A 26,870-nucleotide genomic window follows, 5' to 3' on the forward strand; every position below is an offset into this window, starting at 1 on the left:
ATTCAAATAGAATGCCTTTGGATATAAACAAAACCAAAAGAGCAATTTAAATGATTAATAGTTTCTTTGGTACTTTTCTTTTTTTTTTTTTTTTTTTTTGAGACAAAAGAGAAAGAACAAGGCCTAGGCTCAAAAGTAATCAGGTCTAAAGAACTTCTTCCAAAGAACAGTGCTAAAGGTCAAAGGGAATGGAGGGAAATAGCCAATCTCTTTAGTGGCTTTGTTGCCATGGTAATCATTCCAATCTGCATAGCTGAGACTCATTGAGACTGTCTAACTCTACTAGGGAGTTAAATATGGCGGTAGTCATGAACTGTTGCTGCCTGGGTATTCAAATTCCACATACAGTCATCGACATCAACTTGTGAGAAGATGCATTTAAGATATCAACTATTTCCACCAATCTTAAGACTGGTTAAACTAGGACAGGGAAATGTAGGTAATCCATCATATAAGAACTTTGACATAGGAATGCTTCAAATAGAATAGAATTTTTCTTAGGGAAGAGCATCCGGTTTTATAAGGGAAAAACCCCCTGAAATGGTTTTTAAATTAGAAAACAACCACTATTTAAATCAAATAAAGTTATGCTAAATGAATAGTTAAGTTGGAATTACATTACATTAGTAATCCAGGCAGTTTCTAAAATGTCTTCTAGATTTAAATTTTTTTGCATCCTGAAGTCACTTGGTAATCTAGTCTTCTATATTGGATCCTATTTTTCCATTTTTTTTAATAACATTTAAACTGTTTCTTATAGAATATATTTTGGCTCTGTGATGCAACAAAATAAAAAAAAAATAGTACTCCTTTTATTATGCCACATTTAACAAGAAAAAATATAAAATTTCCATCCATATAATCAGTGTCGAAAATAAGTCACAAGATCCAAATGGAAGTAGCTATTTTTTTTTTGTCTTGGTACCAAAGTCAAAAGGGAAAACAATAATGGACTCGACCCACTACATTAATAAGTATCAAAGCTTCTGTCAAACATCCCCCTCCAGTGAGCCACCTAGGGCCCTGGTCTCCATGGATGCCTCTGCCTTTTAGAAATGGACTGGTTGATCTGGGTCCAGAAAAGAAGAGCTACAGGAGCCAGGCTTAGAAATGAGATAACAAATAGACCCCAGAGCACATTCCTCTAGTTAAAAAAGTTATTGGAGGGCAATCCGTAGAGTCCAAAGAACCTGCTAACTGTGGTAAGACAGATTTCCCCGTGACTAGACATAAGAACTAGCTTCAGATTCATTTACATGGCTTCATGAACTTCTCTATTTCCCATTTCTTTTCTTGAGGTCCTACATCCAAAAAGAATTCTCTATTTCATTTTCAGTTATGCCAGTCTAACCTACAGTAGTTATGTTAAAACTCAATTATTTGTAATAGCTCCCTCAGGAAACCCAACCCCCGCCCTTGAGAAAAAAAAGAAAAATGACCCACATTTTTATTTTATTTTATGTGTTTTCAATTGCCTTGACTTGAGCTGAGCTGAAGTTGGAAAACTTTGTTGGGTGAGGAACTAATGTCAACATTTCTACTATTATTGTAGCATATGCCACAAATGCCAAACTTTTGCACAGCTTCTGAATTTAAACTTTTATTGGTTTACAATCCATAATTTCACCGTATTTTAAGTGATCTATGTTGTTAAAGGTCCACAGAATCACAGTCTGGACCCTTACTGGAAGAGATCATGAGGACCCCCCAACCCAAAGCCATCACTTCATCAGAGAAGAAAGTCCTGTGTTTGGTGACTGGCTCAAGGTCATGTGGCTGGATGTGGAGCTGCTGGGGTCCATTCTGGACCAGACAACCTCATCCCTAAATCAATGCTCCCTTCCAGCCTACCCAAGTCTTTATTTGCATAACCAAGTGTTTTATGACAAGTCCCCTTGGGTTTGCCTAATAAATTCTTTGAAAGTCCAGTATTTAAAGAGGCTTTTTATACAGAGAAGCAATTCACCATATAAAATAACAATTCATTAAAGAAACATGAGAAATGAAAACAACCCTCAGCATTTAAATTTTCAATGGGCTAATCCACTTTCAATATGCAAAAGGTAACCAAGGAAAAGAAATATATGACTTGATCATTGATTAAAAATGAAAAGCTTCTAACCTAACAATACTGTTTTTCCCCACCTCTCATGATTGTTTTCCACCTTTAAAAAAAAAATAGCCTTTTTATCCATCTCAAACCCCTTCAGATTAATTTAGCAAGCAATGCCTAGCGCCTGCCTAGAAGAGAATTCATTGATAATTTATGGAAATATCTACTATAATCCAGTGGAGATGACTTTTTTCCAGCTTTGTGCATCAATAGATAATCAAGGCCTTAAAGCAGCCTTAGCTTCCCATTACCTCGGGCAAAAGAATTCCTGAAAGCGTGCCTTGAGGGCACCTGAATTATATACTCCATTAGGGGAGGAAGGTTTTCTGCATTCCATGTGTAACACTCACCAGAACCTTTCCTGTTTATTTCTGCTGTATGAAAGCAGAAGCATTAGGAACAGAATTTTTTAAGTGAAGACTTATGTAGATACAATGGAGAAACCTTTCAAGCAGGAGCCAGATCACCCCCTTCAGTCCCTGGCAGTGACCTCTCCCAAATAAAAGGTTTCTATTACATCATTAGCTCAAGCCAAAAACAGCCTTGGCTTAATGCACAGTTTGTTCTTCCTACTGTTTTTAGGCAAATACAGCTACTTTACTCCCATCTGGGAGGGAAATTACACTGCTGGGTTGTAATCTAAGACAAGATTTTCATTGGAAGCAAATGCTTTCAATCCAGTGTAAATACTGGTGCATGTTCAGAAAAGCCTAGAACAATAAACCCTGCTCCTTTCCGACACAGTCAGGGAAACGGAGACGATGGGGAAGGAGAAGAGCATAATAAAACAGACTATTCTAAAAGCAAACACTTTCATAGATTTTAATAAATTGTTTAACCTCTTCCACTTTCGAAAATTGAAAATTGATCTCGGAACGTCTCGACCTCAGAGGAGAGTCTCAATGGTCAATTGTACCTTTAGCATTTCCATTCACTCTGCAATTTGATACAGTCACCTCTATGCGGTCTCCAGAGGATTTATTTCCTTTTTTTTTATTTTTAAGATCACTAAACAAACTTGGAGAACCGCCGGCCGACCACACGGCAGCAGGCAGCAGCTCTGAACCACATTTGTAAAATGTCAGCAGTGACTTCATTCCTGGAGCTGACTTCTCTTGCCGCCAAATGAAGGCAAACTGAAAAGGTGGAAATAATCATAAAAATGATGCTAGTCCATAAACAAGCTTACAGCCTCATTAGGATAGCAGTAGGCTCCAGTGGGTGATTTATGCTCGTTTTGCTGATGCTATGAGGAAATGCCATAGGGCGACTTTAGCCAACTGCTAATGGTTTCTGACAGCTTCTTAGCAACTAGTGCAAGCGACGTTGTGGCGTTTGCTAGTGACAGAAACCGAAAATGTCATATTATCTGCCCATGTGTCATGAAGTCCGTGTGGCAATTAACTAGCAGGCCAGTGACTGCGGGGCCAGAGGCTCCTGGAAATGGCCTTTGGCTATGCAGAGGCAGCCGTGGGGCGCTGAGCACACACTGACTGCACAGAGGTAACATTCTAGTGCAGAAATCCATTCCCTGCGACTTCCTGGGCTCTGATGAGACCAGGCCACTCAAATCCCTTTCTTTCCCCTCACTGAAGTGAAACTCTGGGCTCTTCTCTCTCTAGGCACTGGCTCTGGTGTTATCAGAAGGCTGGAGTGATCTGCTTTGATATGATTATCCGAAAGGCTCTTTAATTGGCAGTACCTGGTTCTATGCTTTTCGGACGCTGGATTCCAAGGTGCTAGCTATTTTTCTGCTCGGTCACAAATTAGTCTAAAAGGATTTAAGATCACTGAAGCACACTCATTGCCTGTCAGATTGTGAGGAGCCAAGGAACTCTGCACAGCAACAAGACACTATTTAAAAAACACCAGGCTTCTAACAGGCAGGGGGAGAATCTTGGCCACACTGTGCAGTTTCCGAGCTATCAAAACCATGCACTATATGTCAAACTGTCAAACCTTTCAGCGTGGGCCATTTGCCCTTTCAAATAATATTTAAGAATTGTTTTTACAAAATTTTATAGGCCATGGTCTAGTGAAAGAGGCCAACCAACAAAGAAAGGAATTTGTACTACAATTCGTCTACGGACAATTTCTTGTGAGACCTGGGCCTGTCCCTACGGAGCAAGGCAGGTGACCTGTGGCAGCTCCCAGGCTGTCAGAGAGCTCAGATTTCAAACACGCTCAACTCAAACATCCCGAGTCGCCTATTTAAGCATGCCCGGGCATTTAGACTGTGCTATCTCCTGCCTTTCAAGGAGGGATAAAGCGGCATTTATCGTATTCAGGCCATTCAATGGGTCAGACTGACCGTGTCAGCAGGGGCTCCTCTCTGGCAGGTCAAAGCTCTGCTCCCATTTTTCTATCCCTACTAATTTCCCCGCCCCAGGGCTGCCAGTCCCCAAAACTTACTGGGAGTGAGGCAAGAACAAAACCCCCAAAAGTGCCCAAGATTTACATCACAACTGATCAGAACTCTTGGTGTCATTGGGCCATCAGGTAAAAATAAAGCGGAGAGTCTGTCACAGGGCCCTCTGTTGGAGAGACAAGGCTCCTCATTAGGGATATGAACTTTCAACCATCAGGGCAAATGAATATGTAAGGTTGTGGACCCTCTTGTTTTGCTAGAAGCCAACTGGAAGCCACCATGGATTCAAGACTCTTTTCTATGACATCTTTGTATGGAAGCCTCATAATTTGGGGTTCTATCTTGTCTTTGACCTTGACTTTCCCCCCGCTTGCTGTGTTTCAGAATGGAGTGTTTCTTACAACATCCATAACTGTAGCCTTCAACACTGAGTACCTTCTGCTTTACATTGAAAGTGGTCTAAGCGGTCGGTTCAAAAGCACGCTTGTGAATGCATAGCTCAGGTTGTCAGGTGGCTAATTTTCAGGCAAACAGGAATGTTGTCCCATATTGTGATTGCTGACAAAAAGAAAGCACTATAGTAGGGAGCCTTTTTCTCTTTTCTCCCATAGCATATCTACAATGAGAAAATATGGCACTTGCCCCTAAAGTAGTGTGTAGAATGTTCCTGCTTTTCTAGTGGCTGCTGGCACAAATTTCTCCTCAATGTGAAAAGGCTGGGTTTCCTTTGTAGAGGCCTATGCAGGATTGGTTTGGAAAAATGTAAAAATTTCCCCAAACCCACTTCTCCAGCTCCTGGTGGTGTCTAGTTAGCCAGAAGTCAGGTGGGATAATGTTTCTATGTTATGTTAAGAGGATAAGTGGTAAGATTTACAGACAGCCCTTCCTCAGGAACCAGCTAGAATACTTCAGAGATCTTAAGGAGAGGTTTTTGTCTTCATTTAGAATGTATTATGGCTGCCAGAATCATTTTTCCAAAGCACATATCTGCTCATATCACCCTGGCTCTTAAAATCCTTCTGTGGCTCCCCTTAGCCTTCAGGATAAAGGTCACACTTTGCAGCCTGGCATGGAGGGCCTTTCAGGATCTCTCTCTCTCTCGGGTGTGTTTGTAGCCTAGCTGTTGCCAAGTCCCTATATGTCTAGGTATTCCCCTCTCACCTGATCCTGAGCCTACCCCATGTTCTCATCACCCCATGCAGAGTTTTCCAAATCTCCTGGCATTTTCTTGTGCTAGTCCCTCACCCCAGGGCAACCTTCTCTTCCTTCCCCAACAACATGGTAGACTTCTTGGTGACCTTTAATGCTCTGCTCAACTGCCATATCCTGTAAGATACATTAGCTGGACTCTGGCTGATTTAGTGACACCCCCCACCACACACACACACACACACACACACACTCCAGAGTGATTTTTCTTCTCCTGAAATTTCTCTATCCTCTGTGCATTGTACTTGACTAAGACAATATTGACTTCTGGATATATCCTCTTGACTTGATCATAGGATCTGAAAGCAGGGACCAAGTCATATACCTCTCTGTTCCCTAACCCCAGTGTTACCCTGGTGTAAAGGTTACAACTTGTGCGTTGCTTGTTAAATGAAAGAATAAATGCATGACTGTATTTTTTTTTTTCTGTGTGGAGGAGAAAAGCCGTAATTTCAGTTTCCACCTGTTACATTTCTTTTTGAGACGTGTATAAATCAGACTCTTGAAAAAGGTTCACCAATGAAATTCGAGAAACAACTATCAGAAAACATAAAAGAAATGCATTCACCAGAGCTAGGATGTTTCCTTGGAAACTTAAGCCTATCTTGGACAAAGAAAGTACTGACAATTAAAATATTAGAATTATTTATAACATTTACAATAGTCTTTCAAAAAATATACCACTACTTCCTGTAATTGTCACTTAAAATGATTTACCTAAAATATTTTGCTGTTTGTGCATTTTCTTTCGAGCTCAGCTTTACAAAATAAAGCAAAGGCTGTTTCCTTCTGCATGTTTCCCAATGAATTACTTATTTTTCCCCCTTGACACATCTTCCAGTTTTACCACAGCAAAGAACCTCAATTACCTAAAGCAGATAATTTGGGCCTGAGCTCAAACTCCAGACCCACACTGTAAACATCTGGTGATAAATATAAAAACCCTCAGAACTCTGGACTTCCTTGGTTTTTCCCATAGCATTTTTGCACATCTGCCTCAGCAATTTTCCAGCAACAGGTTATCTGAGGACTTCAGTATCTGATACTGTGATACAAATGAAATGTCATAGGATCCTAGGTGACATGAAGAAGGAGCTAGTCAGATATATGAAAATACACTTCAATTCCTTAAGTCTTGTTACACACTCTCAAGAGAAACACAGTACATTTCATGTACTTCCAAATCTGAGGCTAATATACAAAAATGTAATTATCTAAATCCAATGATTGACTTGAAAGTTTCATTAGGATTCTGTTAACTCGTTGGCCTCCCTTTTCTATCTTTTCATGTGCATTTTTTAAAAATAATTAATATCTTCTCATCCTTAGGTGCAGACGTTTTCCTTGATTTTCTTTGTTCAAAGTGATTTCCCATTGATTAGAGAAAAACAGAAAAGGAGAGCGCATTCTTATGTTACTTTATTTTGTTACCCACAGCTTTCCTGAAAAATTTGAGGTGATTCTTTTGGGGGAAAAAAAAAATAAGGAGTTAGCTGTGGACACCTGCTATAAAAGGGCTAAGTTCTAGAAGGAGCTCAACACATGTCCTGTGGTAGAGACAGACCAACAGCATTGATGGAAAAGATGGACCTAAGACTAGTGTGGGAGGAGACTAGGAATGCCATCTTGTGGCACTTATAATAACAAATAGCTCCATGTGCCCCATGGAGGTTTGCCATGAAGCTCTCCCTTTCTGGTTAAATTTGGGTTTGTCGAATGGGGACAAGAAATTGATAATACTTAACCACAGTAGAATGAGCTCACAGCCTTCAGTGGACTTCTGACATACAGAAACCTAAGAATTGGAGAATCAGAGTCTGTAGAAAGTTCTTCTTTCTGCCAGTGTACTATTCGCCTTCTCTAAAGAGAAAAATGTGGCATTTAAAAATAAGCCCCACTGGGCATGGTGGCGCATGCCTGTAATTCCAGTGGCTTGGGAGGTGGAGGCAGGAGGATCTCAAGTTCAAAGCCAGCCTCAGCAAAAGCGAGGCACTAAGCAACTCAGGGAGACCCTGTCTCTAAATAAAATACAAAATAGGGCTGGGGATGTGGCTCAGTGGCCGAGTGCCCCTGAGTTCATTCCCTGGTACCAAATAAATAAATAAACATGAGCCCCATACACAGAACCATCTTGTACATTTACAGTCACTCATTTTTATTCATCCATTTAACAATAATGCAGTGAACTCTTACTATGTCCCAAACACTCTGAAAACACTTAGAGACACAAATGGTGAAGAGCATCAGAAAGAGTCTGTTTCCATCAAGTATTCCCGTTAGACGACACAAACGTTAAACAAAATAATTGCATTAATTAATGTACAACTGCAAAATGAAACACTCAATCCAAAAGAAATAGAAATGAGCAAATGTGTGAAATAAAGGGAATCACCTGAGACAGGTGTGGTCAAGAGCAGAAATCTGAAGCAGAGGGGAGAAAGTCCACTAGATGTGATGGGCAGCCTAAGACAGAGGGCAGAGGAGAGTGCTCCAGACACCTGGAACAGACGGCACCAAGGACTTGTGTGGCAAAACAACCACAGCACTGGAACCCGGGAAAGTGGAACAAGATGGGTTAGGGGAGACAGGAGAGGCGAGAACACACAGGGCCTTGTGGGTGTCTGTCCCTATGGCGCTGAGAGTCTGGACCTATCAGCGTATTTCTGCGGAGCTATGGGTGTCCGCTCCCATGCTCTCCCTAACAGTACCTAAATTAGATCAAATAAAGCCTCACTCCTCCGTGTCTCTTTCCAGTTCAACCTAACATCCTCTGTTACAGTTTAGATCTGGAATGTCCCCCCAAAAGTTAAGTGTTAGGCAAAGCAGCAGCGGTCAGAAGTCAGACGACTGGATCATGAGGGCTCTGACGTCATCGGGATCATCCAGCTGGTGGGTTAATATATGGATGGAGTGAGAGGTAACTGGGGGTAGGTGGGGCATGGCTGGAGGAAGTAGGTCACTGGGGGGCATGGCCGGCATCTACATATGACCCTGGCCCCTTCCTCTTTTTTTTTTCTTTTAGTTGTCAATGGGGCTTTATTGTACTTATGTTTATGTGGTGCTGAGACTTGAACCCAGGGCCTTACACATCCTAGGCAAGCGCTCTACCACTGAGCCACGGTCCCAGCCCCGTCCTCTTACACTTTTGCTTCCTGGCTGCCGTGAGCAGCTTCCCTCTGCCATGCCATGCCAACCTGCTGTTCTCCCTGGGAGCTGGCTGACCATGGACTCAAACATCTAAAATCATAAGCCCAAATAGGTCATTTTTACCTCTTAATTGTCCTTGTCAAGTATTTTTGTCACAGCAATGGAAAGCTCACTAACACATCCCCCATTTTTAAACTAAGATTGAAGAATGAGGGACAATAGAAACTCACTGAGTCCATTCAGGTTGTCTCCAATTAAGATACATGTTAACACATGACTGTTTTGTTTGTTTGTTTGTTTATTTTGTTTTGGATAGAAATTTTCTTGTAGAAATATTCTTGCTATTTAGTGAATCATTTCTATTTATTTATGGAACCCAGGGTCCCTTTACCACTGAACTACATCCCCAGTCCTTTCTAATTTTTATGTTGAGACAGAGTCTCACTAAGTTGCTGAAGCTTGTGGCAAACAGGAGATCCTCCTGCCTCAGCCTCTTGAGCTGGTGGGATTGCAGACGTGCATCACTGTTCCTGGCTAGACATGCGTTACATCCTGACGTCAACTGGTAAATAGGTATCCAGGACATTTAGAACACATTTTCACATAGAAGAGGCAAGCTATGAATGACGTTAGGTCCAAAGGCCAGCCTGGCAAAGGCAAAGTAATTCAGTAAGTAAACGAAGTTCCAGATGACATCTGAGCCCTGAGTGTAAGGAGTCAAAAAGAACAGGAATAAGGAGGAAGTTGAGTTTCTTCTCATATTCAGGTGCACAGAATGCATAGAGCTGCCTACATACAGAGGACAAATAGAGTGATGAATTGGGGTGGGAGGAGGAGGAGAGAGAGAGAGAGAGAAGCAGCTTAGGAAAATATGAGAACATGTGTAATTGCTTGCAGCGTTCCTTTTCTGTCTCTCTCTACAGCACCCCCTTCCTGGAGTTTCCAGGTATACAACACTTACCTAGAGGAGGCTCTTGCCCTCCCACCTGGGCCTATTCTTCTCCTGCTCTGAATTAACCCCCATCACTTCCCAACAACAACAAAAAAATGCCCATCCTTTTAGGATTGTTGACCTAAGCCCAACTTTCAGTGGAAAGCCATCCAAAAGACCAATTTAGATGAGGAAGGAATAACTGATGTTCTTTTCAACTTCCCAGAAGCATGGGGCATTTTTAAAAAACAGATGTGTGAATGCAAATGAATCTGAGTCTTTAAATGGCAGAATTTTAGGCAAAGTAAATAAGCAACATACAGCTTGTGTTGGGGAAGAGAGTTTGGTTTGGTTTTATTTTATTTTTTAATTAACAGATGCCATTCTCACAAAAGAGCCCAGTGTCTTTTCAAACTGATCATTACATCCCATCCCTTGTCCCCATCACGCACCCCAGTTTACCATCCCCCCACTTTACTCCTGCCTAGATTTGGGAGGCCAGGTGTCTCTAAACACTCCAAGGTTTTTACAGAAATTGTCATGACAGTTAATGATTCCATGGATGTAACACAGCGAGAATACAAGCCAGAGATCTAGGTTGAATATCTGTGTATATATGTAGGTCATTCATAATTTGGGTGTTTATGTCAGAGATTGCCAGCCTGTTGAAATAAATTTGGAATAACTTCCTCACTATAAATAGTGCATTCGATTAAGCTTCTATCACTTCAGGATTCTTCACTGTCAACACAAATAATGTATAAAACGTAACTGGGTGAAAAATTTGGAAAGCATTCAACATAATAACTGAGACCCAGAATGAAAATATTTACTAAATCTTTATGGAACAGAATTTTTTTTTCAAAATCTTAATGTGCACTTGAGGAAATTAAATGAAGACAGGGGACTCCCTAAATTTATAAAATGTAAGCATTGTGCATTAGAGTGGGTCAGTATTCACATTTATAGTCTGCTTAAGATTTATCTATATAAGTGTTCATACAAATAGGGTACTTTGGACAGATACGACATTTACTAAAAAAATCAGATGAACATTTTTGGTGGGGTGGGCTGCTACCAAAAATTGAACCCAGGAATGCTCTATCACTGAACTACACCATTGCCCCCACCCCACCCCAGCCTTTTCATTCTGTTTTTGAGAAAGGTTCTTGCTAAGTTGTCCAGGCTAGCCTTGAACTTGCCATCCTCCTGCCTCAGCCTCCTGAGTAGCTGGGTTTATAGGCGTGTACCATCACACCTGCCTGTATTTCATTTTTTAAGATAGAAATACCTTTTTCTAATAATTGAATATGACTTTTTGACTTGAATTCCCCTCAGGGGAACAATAGTAAATTAGTTGCCTACACACAGAGGACAAACAGCAGTGATGAATGGGGGTGGGGAGGAGAGGAGAGTGAGAGAGTGAGAGAGAGAGAGAGAGAGAGAGAGAGAGAGAGATCTTACTCTTTTTTTCATCCATTCAGCATTTTTTTTTTTTTTACAACTAAACACCATGGAAAATCCCTGCAAAAACAGCATAACTTCTTAATAGAGTCTTAGAAACTTCAGGATGTGAGTATGCTGCAAAATATTACTGAAATCTACATATTGCACTAACAGTAAAACAAAATGGAAATCCCCCAACTTTGTTTCTAAGAAAATAAAGAAAATACACTTGGAAATGCAAAGGTAAGACAGTGTCGAAGTCATTAAGTTTTATTTTGAATCAACAGCTCAGAAAGCCTTTTGAGAACCAGCACCTAGTCTGTTTCGTCAAGTCTTTTAGTAATGTGAGTCCATTACTTAAAAAATAATCTCCCCAAATATCAATAAGTCATATATTAATGAATGAGCATAAAGTTCTATATAATCATGAAAATAGATTTTTTTAGGAAAAAAGAAAACAGATGTCACACTTGGGACCGTATAGACAGGCAAACACACACACACACACACACACACACACACACACACCCCCCACATACACATATTTTCATGATGCCTCAAAAAAGTTTGCTTATTTTAAAACTTCTATAGTACTTTGTGTGTTTGTTATTAGGCATGCATGTGTATACATACATACACTTTTACACAGATAGGATAGTGCTTATTTATCTAAGAGTTCACTTTTTCAACAACTCAATTACCAGGAGAATGCTTGAAAAATGGGATTTTTAAAAAAGTTTCTGAAATCCAGATTAGCAATAATGGTTCTCAACTTTAGCAACATGTAGAATCATGTTGTAGCTTTTTTTTTCTTTTTCTTTTTCTTGGGGTACTGGTGATTGAACTCAGGGCCATTTGACCACTGAGCCACATCCCCAGGCCTATTTTGTATTTTATTTAGAGACAGGGTCTCACTGAGTTGCTCAGCACCTCGCTTTTGCGGAGGCTGGCTTTGAACTCGTGATCCTCCTGCCTTCACCTCCTGAGCTGCTGGGATTGCAGACGTGGGCCACTGCGCCTGACATGTTGTACCTTTTATAAATCCTGGTGCCTACATGGCACTGGAGACCAATTCAATGAGTATTTCAGGGAGTAGGCTAAGAAAGATTGCAGTATTAGAGATTTTTGTACCACCACGTTGAAAACCAGCAGATAGAACCATAGATATTTTTCTGGTAAAACCCATACACTTTCTATAGATCAATGACCAAAGATGCTCAATCAAAGAGAGTTACATTTATTTCGTTTGCAGTTCTCAAATGTTTGCTCATCTGATTTCTGGCCTTGTGGTCTGTACACTGAGAGCTTTGTAAAAAAAAAATGATAATAATAATAACATGATACAGAAGCAAAAAATAAAAATAAAAAAATTAGAACCTAAGAGGCATTACATACTAGGGACCTTTAACATAGTGAAAAACAACCCCATAAATGCTTAAGAGGCTGTGCAGACCTCTTTAAAATATATAACACATAGCACATATGTGAAAATATCTAACACATAACTCACATGTCTACTGACTTCGAATTACATTTAAAATATTTATTATAATCAGATATAATAGAGAATATGTACAGCCTGGAAATATTTTCATCAAAATACCCTTAAAATTGTAATATTTTTAAAAGTAGGACTCTGCTCATCTGGACCACATCATTCTTGAAGGACACCAGATAAACCAGCATGCTGTGTCTGTACTCTATAGAAACTCTTTCCACATGAGTACCCTGTCTTTGCTGCTCTGTGTGGCTAGAGGGCCTACAGCCTTCATAGCAATGACCATGAGGCATTGGTTAAATGTAATGCAACCCGTCCACCTTCTGACTCTCCTTGGCTTCCTGGGAACCTTCTCTCAAGACACTCATGGGGACACTCTCCTCTTCCTCCCTCACTGATGCCCTTTTATTCTGTTCTCAGTGGTAAGGAAGTATAAGGGAAGACAGAGTTGCAGATAGGGCCACTGGATATTTGAAGGGGGAACACACTGTGAGAGAACAGGACTCAGCAAGGAAAATGATGTGAAGTAAGGCAGAATTTGGAGGACAGGAAATGCCAAGTGTCAAGGGAGGAGAAAGAAATGCTATTCTGTCCACGGAGATTTCTTCGCAAACGAAGTAAAATGAGGCGAGGCTTTGAAATGTGAATTACTGAGTGTTTGGGAGAATAAAGACATATTAAGTACAGTTAGAAGTAAAATAGGTAAGAAATGAAATTGAAATGAAAGAATGAAGTTGGAATGAAAAAAATAATAATAATAAAGCTTCGCTACCCTCTGATTACAAAGCCACCTAAAAATCCAAGCAGAGGTTGGAGAATCACTGGCATGCATCTATTATTGCACCTAATGCGCTTTCCTTTGATTAAGGAGATTCCAGTTCTTTTGTGGATTTGTAGTGCCACTCACACCAGCCACTCGATTAATTAGGGACAAGTGCTTGCCTTTCAATAAGCATACTTTGCAGTTTGGTGGGCAGAGTAAAGATAAGGCTAACCTTCTAGAGCAGCGCTATTCACTTTCATGTGCACAAGAAGCACCTGGGATTTTGTTAAACTGCAGGTTCAGATTTAGCAGCAAAGAGCCTGGGATTCTGCATTTCTTACATGCTCCGGGGTCTGTGCATGCTATGCTGCCAGTCTAGGAGTTCACTGTGACTCTCCGCAAGATTCTGGAGAAGCTTCTTCTCCAAGCAAATAAAGCTGGGTGTGTTGGGAGCACATGTCTGCCTCGCTGAAGAGGAAAACAGGGGTGGTCTCTGGCTACTCAATGCAGTGAAGACTGTATACATGCACTTGCTGGACAAGAATGGACACAAGGCTACTTGGGCCTCATATTTTAAATAGGTGGCATCAGTGATGTTTCTCAGACTAAATGGCACATCAGAAAAAAGCCAGGTTGAATCATGACTCTTTCTGTTAGGGCTACAGGCCTTGCTCCCCAGTATCTCTTTACCTTGTAAGATTGCTCACTTCTTGTCTCCACCTTGGAGGTATTGTAAGAGGATAGCGTAGTCCCTGGACTCAGATTGTCTGGGTTTATGTAAATCCCATCAGTACCACTTAATAGCTGTGAGACCCTGGGAGAGTTGTTCAACCTCTCTAGGTCTCTGTTCTGTCCCTCTGGAAAGAGTGAACACAGTCAGAGTACTGACACCGACACCTAAGAGTTGTTGGGCATGTTAAATAAAACAAGCTGCTTAAGAGATGTTTGACACTTCACCTGGCAGCAGCGACTTGGCTCAGTGAAAGTGAGTACTTGTGTTTTTTGGGCTAATGGGAGCTTTCTTTGAGCAGGGAGACAATCTGAAGCCCTCACCCAGAGCTTTAAGACAAGTATTGCTACTCCTGCCATCCCATTCCCATTCCTAGGGATCCGACAATCCTAAAATACCCACACCCACTTTCCTATCCATCACTGCACACTTCTCTCCTCTTCCTTCCCTTCCTTTTGTTTCTCTTTCCTTGTCTTAAAACCCTGGAGTGAGCTAGAGCTCTGTAAGTGTACTTCAGAGTAAAATGGCAGTGTTACCTGGATCATCCCATTGCACAGAGCTGGCTGCCTACTGGTGGATGGGGACACAGTAAAGCAACTTTTACTAGTATAATTGTCTCCTTGTACCCTCAGGGGACACCTTCCAAGATCTCTACTGGATGCTAGAAACTAAGAACAGTGCCAGACACTACATATGCAATGCCTCTTCCTGCATGTGCATTCTTATGATAAAGTTTAATTTATATATTAAGCAAGTGAAAGATCAACAACAATGACTAATCATAAAACAGAACAATTATGACAACATATTGTAATAAAATTTACTTTAAAATGATGAAAAACAATGTATTATTTCTTTCTGGAACTTTCCACTTAATATTTGTGGACCATAGATGACCTCGGGTAACTGAAACTGTAGAAAGCAGAACCACAGATAAAGGGGACTACTATGCAGGTTCTTATTTCCCCACACAAAAAAGGGTTAATTCATAATAACTTGCCCTCTGGACTCTCCATAATATTTCTGCAGCAGGCATTAATGGCAAGTGTTTTTGTTTTACTAACATGAAAAAAAGTTCTATCATTTCAGAAAATATCTTTGAAATCCAGGGAAAGAGACATGCACTATAGAAAAAATAAGCCAAATTTTCCATGACTTGTTTAGATAGTGAGAAAAATAGAAATACTAAAAGCTAACATTTATTGAGCACTTACTAGATATTTGAAATTATACTTGACATTGAACTTAGGTCAAATAATCCTCATAAGAGCTTTAGAAATTAAAGTTAAATTTGCTATCATGATAGAAAAAGAAAGGAAAAGAAAAGGAAAAAAGTCAATTTCTTCTATATTTAAAAAACTTCTTTCTTGCCAGGTGCAGTGGCACATGCCTGTAATTCCAACATCTGAGGAGGCTGAGGCAGGAGGATAGCAAACTTAGAGAGACACTGTTGCAAATTAAAAAAGACAAAGGGTGTAGCTAAGTAGTAAAGCACGCCTGGGTTCAACCTTCCAGTACCACACAAAAAAAAAAAAAAAGAAAAAAGAAAGAAAGAAAGAAAGAAATCTTATTTGGCACTGATTTCTCAAAGACTAAAACCTAAGAGAAATAACCCATATTTACTAATTGATGATTGTAGACTGCACAGAGATAATACACCCTGCTAAGTACTTTTCTGAATTATCTCATTTAATCCTTGCAAAACCCTTGTTGCAAGATAAGGAAATAGAGGTCTTTGTGGACTCAAATTCAGGTCTGACCTTAGGCTAACCTCCTAATCACTCTAGAGCTACCCTCTCCTTTCAGTCTCATCAGATTAGATAATATCAACCAAGGTGCATTTCCTTAGCCTCCAAGAAGCCTTTCAAGGGTGCTGAGGGCCCTATCTCACTGCTGTCTGCTGTCCAAGCCAGCACACCCTTCCAAAGAAGGAAACTATACAGAGCATATGTCTCAGGATGGGGAGCGTGCACACCTGGGTCAAGGGAATGGTAAAAGGTTAAACGTGAAAACAAACAAACAAACAAACAAACAAAAAACAACTCACTCAGAAACAAAGAAAACCAGTACTAAACATTTATGGATAGAGAAGAAAGTTCAAAAGAATGGAGAGACATCAGTTCCAATCCTTTGTAAAATCAAGAATACCCATCCAAGGAAGTTTTCTGAATGTGCCTTCAAAACACTAAAAAAAAAAAAAAAAAAAAAAAAAGTCCTGTCTGGGAATCCTGTCCCAGCTAGGGTGCCTCCCCTGGCGGCCCTAGGGGGCTTAGGCAGGCCTGCCTATGAAATGACAAAAAGGTCCTCTCCTGGGACACAAAGGAGGACAAAGCAGACATTTTCCAGCATCACACAAATGTTTTCAAGAGTCTCTTCCATGTCAGGAATCTGAAATTCTGCTAATAGAAAAGCCGGGAGGCACCTGTCTTCTCCTGAGGCCGCTGTGCACTCTGAAATTGGGAAATTCGCCTTGACCAGGCACCCCCAGGCTTCTACCAAAGAAGGGGAAAAAGAGGACGACCTGAAGCTCACAGGAGAGTTTTTCCTCTCACCATTTATGTGTCAAAGAGAGGAAACTCTCCCCTCCCAGGGCAGGAGGAATATATAAACACAAACAAGGCTGCCCCGTGGGACATCAGCCTAGAGCAAGGACATGCACACACTGCCCCCATGCTGAGGGGCGGTGGTGTCCCTCATCTGCTATGCAGAAATCACATCTAACACCCCGGGAGACGGGAGGCTTGGCCTAGGGCTTTCGGCAATGACGCCAGAGGCACACTACCCTGAAATCCACCTGGGGAAGAAGAAAGTCTTAGAAACCAATGGATTCTTCCCTTGCTTCCCTCCTCAGTGCAATTGTGACCCCAACCATAAGCTGGCTGGGAAGCCCTGTCCCTTCCCCTCCCTCAGGCATTCTTTCTCAGGACTAAACATTGATCCCATCCCCGCTGGAGGAGATGTCTCCCTCCCAGACTTTAGAATGCCTATGCCAGGCCTGCCTGACTTCTGAGTTGGCCTGTGGCCTAGAATTCCTGTTGCTGGCCCCACCTAGCAGACGGAGTATGCCCAAATGCCAGGCCTGAACTTGCTACACCCTTTGGACACTCTATCTTGGACCACCCAACTGCCTGCACAGAAGCCAACTTCTATATCCAGGTTAAGTGCTCCAAAGCCGCATTCTTCTTCTAACGGGGGTGTTTCTACTCTATCCCAGGATCCTCTTGCTGCCCAGTGGCTCTGTGTGGCTGGGGTGTAGCAAGTCTCCTAAGCCTCAGCATTTCCTGCTTCCTTCTCATCTGGTGTGCAAGACTGGGGAACAGCCCCAAATCGCATCCATTGGAACCCTGGTGGTCTGGGAGACGATGATTTCCATATTGGATACCAAAAAGGGGTGTAGAAAACATAGCCATCTTTTCTGAATCCTTTCTTCCAGAAACACCTCAGAAGTAACTTTCCCTACGTCAGGCATCTCTGTAATATTTGAGCAACAAGTTTCCTCCCCTGCAAATCTGATTTGAGCAAAAGCATGGAAAAGTTGAGTGGGGTCTCTGCAGGCCCAAAGCCAGATGTGTATCTTTTTTCTAGGCCAAAGATGCAAGTATGATCAAGTTAAGAAAAATCAGGAACTTTTGAAAATGAAGATGTGTTAAGATGATCTGCATGAGAGAAGACAAAAAAAGTCTCAAGGTATGAAAGAAAACTAAAATTTTGAAAGCTAGCTTAAGCAATCATGGTAATAGACTCTATTCTACACCAGCTTGTTTTCCTTATTTAAAAAAAATATGTGAAGTGGTTATTCTGGAGCTGTGCTTAGGGTGTCTGAATATGCAGTGATGTTTCCAGGTCTTTTGACAGCTGATAGGGCACCGAGGCAACTTTCTAAGTGGTCCAAGATTTTACAACATCAGTCCCTGTTTCTCATCTTTTCAAGTTCCTCTGCTTCCCCCAAACATATGCACTCTGGGTCAGATATGGGGCTGAAGTCCCAGATCACCTGCTGGGTGACCCACCTTCATGAAGTGACTCAATTCTGCTGAGCCTCCCTTCCCTGGGCAACAGAAGAGGTGGTGGTGACAAGGAACTAGCTAATTCGAAGAACATTGTGAGAACAAGTGAGATGATATTTGAGAAGTTGTGACATGCTATTAAAAATGTCCCTTCCCTTGGGAGAACTCCCAGGATCCTCCAATACAAGGGTAGGTGCATTTTCCACGTGCAAGAAGGAAGCTATCTATTATAACTTATTTTTTTACTGTATTTCCATGGCCTGTTTATTCATAGGCATTCCTACCAGATTCTAAGCTCCTTAAGCACAGCAAATGATCTTGTTCACTACTGAATATCCTCAGGGCATGGTATTAATATGTACATCAGTGTTTGTTGAATGAATAGCAGACTGAAATCATAATCTATTTAGATTTGTTTAAAACTGTGTAAGGTGGTTTGTGGGAAGGGGAGGCACTAGAAAAATACCTTACCTTTATAAGTTCTGTTTATCTACAGAAAAAATTATATTTCTTATCCTGAGTTTATTCTTCTCTCCCCATACACATGAAATATACAGATTTTATTATAAGAAATTTTTAACAAGGAAGTTGGCCTTGTGCTCTTGGAGTTTGCTAAGTCCTCATTACTATTACACATAGAACAATGATTGAGAGGAGGGGAAAGGCTCTTACATCATGATATCTCTGGCCATATGATAAACTAATGAAGTATAATCTTCATTCATCTGGTTAAACCTAAGTTTCTGTAAAGACCATCATACTACCACCTGTACATGCTGAAGATAATGTTTTCCATGAAATAATGATATAGCTAAAGAATTGTTCTTTGACTAAATTCTACTGACATTGCCACTAAGTGCAATATTGACAGATGATCCACTCATATTCACTCTCTCTTTAAATGGGTCTGATTAGGTGATGTATGGGTCACTCAGAGCTGATGCAGTTAAAATGATCATTGCATGCTTAATGAAGATACTTGGTATTTTAGCTGCTTTATTTATTAGAGAGCATACCAAAGGACATTTGGTAGCAGACTCTGTGGTTTGCTGTTAGGGAAGTCATAATGTGTGGCAAAAGGTAGATTCAAACAGTCGGAAATATTTTGCTCCTATTCATTTGCAACGAATAGAAATTAACATAGCAACAAGCGGATGTTCTATTTAACCACTCCACAGAGGATATGTGATGAGTAATTATAAATTCTTGACTTATTTTATTGATATGACGGTAGGAAAAAATGAACATCATTCCTGAAGATACAGTTTACACCTTCAATTTTAATAACAATTATTAGCAAGACTTAAATCCCACAGTCCTTAAGGTGACTCAGGGTCTAAAACCATAACTATAAAACAAGATACAAATATCACAGGAAGATGGCAAGGCCCATGGTAAACTGGGGGAGAATAAATTACAACAGACAGAATCATAAGATGAATTCTTATCCAAATGTTAACTCTATCATTGGGTTGAGTACCAGGGGAGATGAGCAGTGGTTTGAGCCCCAGTCTCAGCTCCAATTTATGCCTTCAGGATTGGACTATGGAAATGTAAATACCAGCATTTCTGCAAATTACAGATGTCTCAGAGTAGTAAGGGATAGCAGGTGATCTCTTAGGCAAATTAGGGTTGTGGAATTTAAGTTTGAATATCATGGGTTTTATGCATATGTGTTTGTTTGTGTGTCACAAGCTTCTGTCAATCAACATGATCCTCAAATCCACCCTGGAAGTTTAAAGCCCACTGGGGTGCAGTATCAGCTTCTCTTTCTCTCTTTCTTTCTCTCTCTCTCTCTTTTGATAGACCTTTATTTTATTTATTTATTTTTATGTGGTGTTGAGGATTGAACCCAGTGCCTCACACATGCTAGGCAAGCGCTCCACCACTGAGCCACAACCCCAGCCCCAGCTTCTCTTTCTGAGAATGGTGAGGGGTGGGGCAGATGTCTCCATGGACATGGGTGATACAACCCTCTCATTAAAGCAATGAGGCAAACATGAAGTTACACTTTTCACCAGCACCTGTGCAGAACACTTGGCTACTTGGCTATCAGACTAGGACAGCCCGATCTGCACCAATAACCAAGGAGATTTCATGGGCCCTGCTCTAGGAGTCTCTAGGAACCCGCTGAGCAGGACTTAGAATGCTCAACTGGGAATGTGCATAAAGGAAAGAGCATCTGCATTCTCCTGTCATTCTTCTCCTGCTGGACCCGCCAGATGAGAGCAGCAGCTTTCTTAGCTTAGTTGCCCAGGGGGCAGTTTCTTAAATGCAACCAAGAAGGCAACCAAGTGAAAGAGTTATTGAGTGTGCTATGGTGAACACAGCAAACCAAGCTGGATCAAGGATTAAGACCTCAGCATCTACTCAGAGTCCCACTTTACAAACCTGCCAAGGAGGTCTGCATCCCAGACTCGGATGCCTAAGCAACCTGCAGGCATGTTCTATTTTCTGACTCCTGCAGAACACGTGAGGTTATGTCTTTAAGAGCAATGACAGTTCATACAGACTGAAAGGCTTAGGACTGTCTGGCACATGGGCAGTCTCTTCTGTTCTTGCAGGACTGAGTGAGTGCTCCTGAAGACTTCCCAGTACCTGTGTACTCTGTCTCTGTCCAGCTGGCCCTCCTGCCTCACACCCATACAGGTGCACACATGGAGAGCAAGTGAAGGCTCATACATTTTGCATTTTAATGAACTACTTTCCTTTTATATTTTAATTCACTGTACCACCAGCAATTTATAACAGATTCATCATTAAATATCTATAATAAACTGTACTTTCACAATGCTGCACACATTCTGGTACAGTAGAAATTCCCTTTGGAGAGGGTCATCTGGGTGGTGCTCATCATTTTCTGGGTGCAGCTTTCTGTGTATCTATCATTCAATGAGCCAGGCAGAAGATCCAAATGGACTACCTCTATCGTGAAACTAAAGGAGTGCACCAAGCCCCATGTATCCTTATGAGTATGGAGTCAATGTTTTCAAAAGCTGTCAAGTAAGTTTTGAAAGCCAGAATTTGGTAACCCCCAACCATGCATTCTTAAGGCATTTCTTGGCCTAACTTGATAGATTGATTCTGAAAACATACACTAATTTTTTAAATGCAAAACAGACCCACTTGTTTTAGGGCCTGCACAAACAGAGAGACTAGGGGAGTGGAAACAGCATAAACAACATTGTTTATATCCAAAGCCTGAGAAAACTGCTGCACTTTCCTCCCAAATTGCAGGAAGTATCAGAGTAACCCCCACCCATTAAGGTGGAATAGGAACCATATTTTCCACAGAAATGGACACCATTTTTCAGATATTCTGACATTAAAGGATCTTGAAGCAAGGGCACAATTAATAAAAAGGATGAGTTCTCCACTAACTTGCAATTTTGAAAGGGCAGAAAATTCCAGCCACAAACAATGCTAAAAAGTTAAAACTAAGTAAAACCAAACGCAGCACCAGAGCCAGTGTGAGAAACACTGAACATGCTCATTGTTCTGCTTCACTTTTGACCTGAGGAGAAGGCACGAAGATGGATCCTATGGCTGTATTCCTAAAAAGCGACCATTACTGCATCCTGCCTGGCCAACTGTGTGCTTTTCAACTCTGAAGTTTTGTCATCACATTGGACTAGACCTGCTTTATTCCTTTTTTTTTGCACCGGTTGGCTTCCTTAATACATTTCTCCATTTTTTTTTTCTTGTTGTTGTAACAAAACTATATTTAAAAGCAAGCAACAGGAAGCTTTTACTTGGGAAGTTGAGGTTTAAGCACTCAGTGGCAAACAATGAACCGGAGAGATAAAGATGCAGTGCAAATGGAAGGGAACAGACCTTTTTGCTAGTTTCCTGCCAAAGTTGACTTGGGAGCATGTGTGAAGCCACGATATGGACTAGCAGGGCTATTTTGCTTTTATTTACTCCAATTTATTTGTTCCTGTGAGAATCTCTATAAAAACAAAGTGTGGGGACAAACAATGGAAGCCTTACCATCTCCTCCTAGCCAGGGCTTTTATTTTACACATTATCAAATGTTTCCATCAGTGGAGCTCAACCCATTCATTCAACTCTGTGAATCACAACCCAGATCATATTGCATGGGGAGGTTGGAGGGGGGCATGTATTGCCCACATCACTGAAGTAAAGACAGAAAGAAAAGCAGAAGGAAAGACAGAAAGAAAGAAAGACAGAAAGAAAGAAGAAAGAAAGAAAGAGAGAAAGAAAGAAATCTCCCTGTGATGCTTTCCTATTGACTGTTACAAACAGATCTACAGTGTTTTATAACACGCTAAAATGACCACTATGTCCCCAAATCATCAAGTTAACCAAAACTTTTTAAAAAGTAAGCTAGCAGGTCTATAACATAATTTTATCACCATTCCCTCTCTTGGCCCCCTTCCCCAAACAGGTATCCATGTCAAAGGAGAGCTCTTGAGCTGGGGGTTTGTTTGACCTAGGTCACTCAAAGGTCAAGCTTTTCACCAGTTGTTAACACAAAGCTTCCATCCAACCCACCCTCCAAATCCGGCTACACAGTCTGTTTCCATCTGCAAATGCGCTATGCACATTGGATTTTTCTCAGTTTTGCAGGAACTAACAATCCCTTCACTGTGAAGTGGTCTCAGTGACAAATAAATAGGTCAAACACTCTTCGGTGAAACTGTAGACGCTGAATTTGCCAAATATGGAAATGTAATGGATTTTGACTTTTTCATTTTTAAAAAGGCTTTTTAAAGTGTTATTTTAAAACCAGTTGAACAGATTGCTTTATTCCTTTATTGAACTTCAAGGGAGGCTGTCTTTTAAGCAGTTTTATGCAATCCAAACTCTATTTTTGCCTTTCTGAAAGAGATCAATATTTATTCAGATTGATTTTTAAGATTTACATGTGAAAAATAGATAAAATTGGATCAAATATAAACCAAAACTAATTCTGTCAACTCCCATGAAAGTCAATAAAGCCAAAATAAATTTAGCAGATTTCATCTACCTGCATTTGAGAATTGTTTTACTTCATTATTTCTTATAAACTTACTGAGCAGAAATTTGCTTAACTCTTACCCAAGCTTCCCTTACTGAAACAATAAGACTCTCTATGGAATATTTTGCACTTGAATATTATCACCAGGATAGCATATGGCAAACTAGCGGTAGGCAGTTTATCTTCATCCTCTTTGTAAGCTAAAATTAGCACAATGCTGCAAAAGCACTCTACACTTGACTCGGGACACGGTGATATTCTCTACAATGCCACGCTGTTTCGCATCCTGCCAGCTTCCAAAATTTAAGCAGATTGGTTAAAGGTTTATATGAACAATTGCAGATACATTTTTAGTGCAATATAACCCCCAAGTAAGGCCAACAAGAAAAAGTAAACCTGCCCTAGTAGGAATCAGTCTGAAAAACCTTCCTTCATTTGCCTCCTGACCGAGATAGTGTTTCAACTACAAAGTAGTTCAAATGTTTACAGAGGCTAATTGTACCAAGTGGGATATTTATAAGATTCTAAAGGCAAGACACAATGACTTTCTTAGACAACTAAGGTTTTCTTTTTCTAGTCATTTACCATACTCAGTTTTTCTTGGTAATGTGTCCTTGATGCTAAAAATGCACTGTTGCTAAGAATTAAGTATGCACTTTCTGAGGATTAAATGAAGGTGATCAGCCAATGGAAAAATCTTACTCTAAACAGGAAAGCGGCTACTGCCTAGCTCTTTGAAAGGATTACAACACAAACAATGATTTTAAAAACAATGGAAGAAGTTCAAATAATACATCCCTTTTTAGTTGGTCTGTAGCAGTGTAATCTTCTCATCAAATAGTTTAAAAAAAAAAAAAAAACTCAGGAAGAAGTAACTTCGGAAACACAAGACTGGCAGGTAAGCCACAGAAGGATATTTACATTAGGAAGACAGAACACCTCCATCTCCCTTACTACTCCCCCGCTTTTAATGCTGCTTATGAAGGCAGATGTGCTAACAAGATTTTGCTACAATTTTCACTAGCCAACATCAGACTGAAGTTTCTATTCCTATGTACTGGGACAGATGTATTCAGCTTGTTATCAGCTTATTAAATTCAAGATGATAAATGCTGATAGTGCCAACTGATTTATCAGTAGATTTTAAAAATAATTAATTCTTGAAAAGAGAAAATGTAAAAGATATTTTCTCAAAACCTTATCACATAGTTAACCTAATCATAATATTCTTGGAAGTACATATTTTACCAAGAGATAAAAAACATGAAAACTCTTCACAAACCAAGTAAGACAAACCTCATACATGATCTAACTAAAATGATCTTTTACATGATATAATATATTAATCCATCTACCCTGGCCATTCCAAACCCACAACCCTCTTCCAACATAGAGGAAGTTTACTGGGTGGGGGTGGGGAGTGAGCAGGAAGCCAAATCCAAACATTTAGATAGGCAAATCACTTGGATATTTCAATAATAACCACATAAAGCACTTTTATATATTCCACATCTAGTCAAAAGCCTGATAGACATTTTGACTCTTCAGATATATAGGTATGTAAAAGAGTCAAATCTACAATACTTCTTTGTATTCAAATATTAAAAAAACTCACATATTGGGGATGACCTGTAAAGTTTTATTGTGGTGGTGGCACTAGGGATTGAACTCAGAGGAGCCTTACCACTGAGTTATATATATAGCCCCTTTCATTTTTATTTTTTTTAATTTTGAGACAGAATCTCAGCAATTTAGCTGAGGCTGGCCTCAAACTTGTGCTCTTTCTGCCTCAGCCTCCCAAATTTCTGAGATCACTGCACCTGGCTGGCGTGTACTTTTTGATTGCTGTTATCAATATTAAGGCCTAGATTCAGAATTTCTCCTCCTTTACCATGAAATTAGGTAGAACTTATAGACCTTTTGCAAATTTCAATCAATATGTGAAATGTTTATCCCAGGTCCTTTACTCTACCCAGTTTTGAAAGCAAAGTTTCAAATTTGCTTTCCTAGAAGAACAGTATTTCAGAACTGAAGGGAAATATTGCAGTTATGTAGCCCAACTTCTTTTATTTTAGAGAAGACATTCCATCGCACGCAGCAAGGTTACACAATTTGTTTAACATAGAGCACGTGGAACAGTAAGGATAGTGGACTTCTAAGTCTACCATACAGCCTCTCTGAAAGACACCCCAAAGTTCCCAGCATGAAATACACATATACAAGTACTTAAAATAGGAATTGATCATCATGAGCTGATCCTCACATAGGGTAAAAATAACTGTTTTCTCCTGTTGGTTCAGCATCTGTTTCAAAGATTCCAAAATAAGTGTTTGCACACTTTGATGGGAAAATATTTGTATAGTTGAAATATCTTCCTTCTCAGAAATCCATGGATTCTTATTCTATTCTTACCAAAGAAGCATACACAGTAATATATACATACTTGTGTGTGTTTTCTTTACTCTCCAAACAGGGAAAATGATAAAATGTTCACCATAGTTAAAACAGAATGGTGAGTTATAGGTGTTAATTGTGCAATTCACTCCATTTCTCTGCATGATGAAAATATTCATAATAAAATTTAGGACATTGCTAACAAATAATATATGGAAAGGAACATTCATCCAACACTCTGTGGATCTTGCCTATACTTTTCGTTTTCTGTATAGCATCCTAGGCTTTGGCATCAAGATCCCTGGACATTTTCACTATATGGTGCCTCAAGGAAACCATGAGAGCCACAAGTATAAAAAGTGCTTGTGTGGTATATATAGGCCCTGGGTTTCATCCCTAGCATTGAAAAAAAAATCCTCTTTTAAAAGGAGGAGTATCATGTTTGATTGTTACGAAACCACTTGAGATGGGATGAGTTTGGAGCTAGTACCAAAACTTCCCGCATCACTGTATCATGGGAATAGATAGAAGAAGCAATTTGAACAGTCAAAACAAGAAGCGGACCCTCTGGGCTTGTCACAACTCGCTACAACACTGCACAGATGAAGAAGAAGAGCAAGAAGAGACATGGCAATGAGGTGGGCAGGGCAAGAGTGGGCAGCCAGCACCACCAATACCTCTGTAGGTGAAAGAGGGAGGAAAGTTGATTTGCTACAAACAAATAAAAACATCCCTATAGATTTAATTTTGCCTCCCCATTATTCCATACCCACCAGAATTAAACTTTCCTCTTCACTCTTTAAGCAACAGATATTGAAAATCTTATTTCAACAATTTCAATTAATATAAGCCTGGTCCTCAGGATCTATCTATCTATAATATATATGTATATAATGCATATATATTATACATATCATATGAATATATAAATTAAGTTTATCTGTAATACTAAGCATAGACTTCATGTACCTTAATATTTACCAGTAAATATTAGCATCCTGAAATTCAAAGGATTTGACAACACTGCTTCCAATAGCTTCATCAAAGACAAAGATTATTGTGGCAGGATAAGACCAGAGGTGCAAAAAAGACCTTTCTTAGTGGGCAAATCCATTTCCCATGCTAGCTGGGATCCTGTAAGAAATTCTACCGAGGGCCCCTGAGGACACTCAACCCTAACCCAATCTGACAGTCCAAAAGGAGTACGCTGTGCAACATCACCTTGACCCACACAGTGAACTGCATTTTTGCAGACACTGTAATTCATGGTGTAGAAAGAATAC

General features: G+C 40.2%; 1 protein-coding gene across 6 annotated transcripts in view; it reads right to left on the reverse strand.

Annotated features, from left to right (window-relative positions):
* The window catches only part of Meis1 (Meis homeobox 1), a 136,086-nt gene that overhangs the window by 60,965 nt on the left and 48,251 nt on the right, over positions 1 to 26,870 (reverse strand). The window lies entirely within an intron of this gene.

This window comes from Marmota monax, unplaced genomic scaffold (assembly GCF_021218885.2).
Source record: "Marmota monax isolate L192 unplaced genomic scaffold, Marmota_monax_Labrador192_F-V1.1 WCK01_AAM20220418_F8-fsc00015, whole genome shotgun sequence".
NCBI classification, from domain to species: Eukaryota; Metazoa; Chordata; class Mammalia; order Rodentia; family Sciuridae; genus Marmota; species Marmota monax.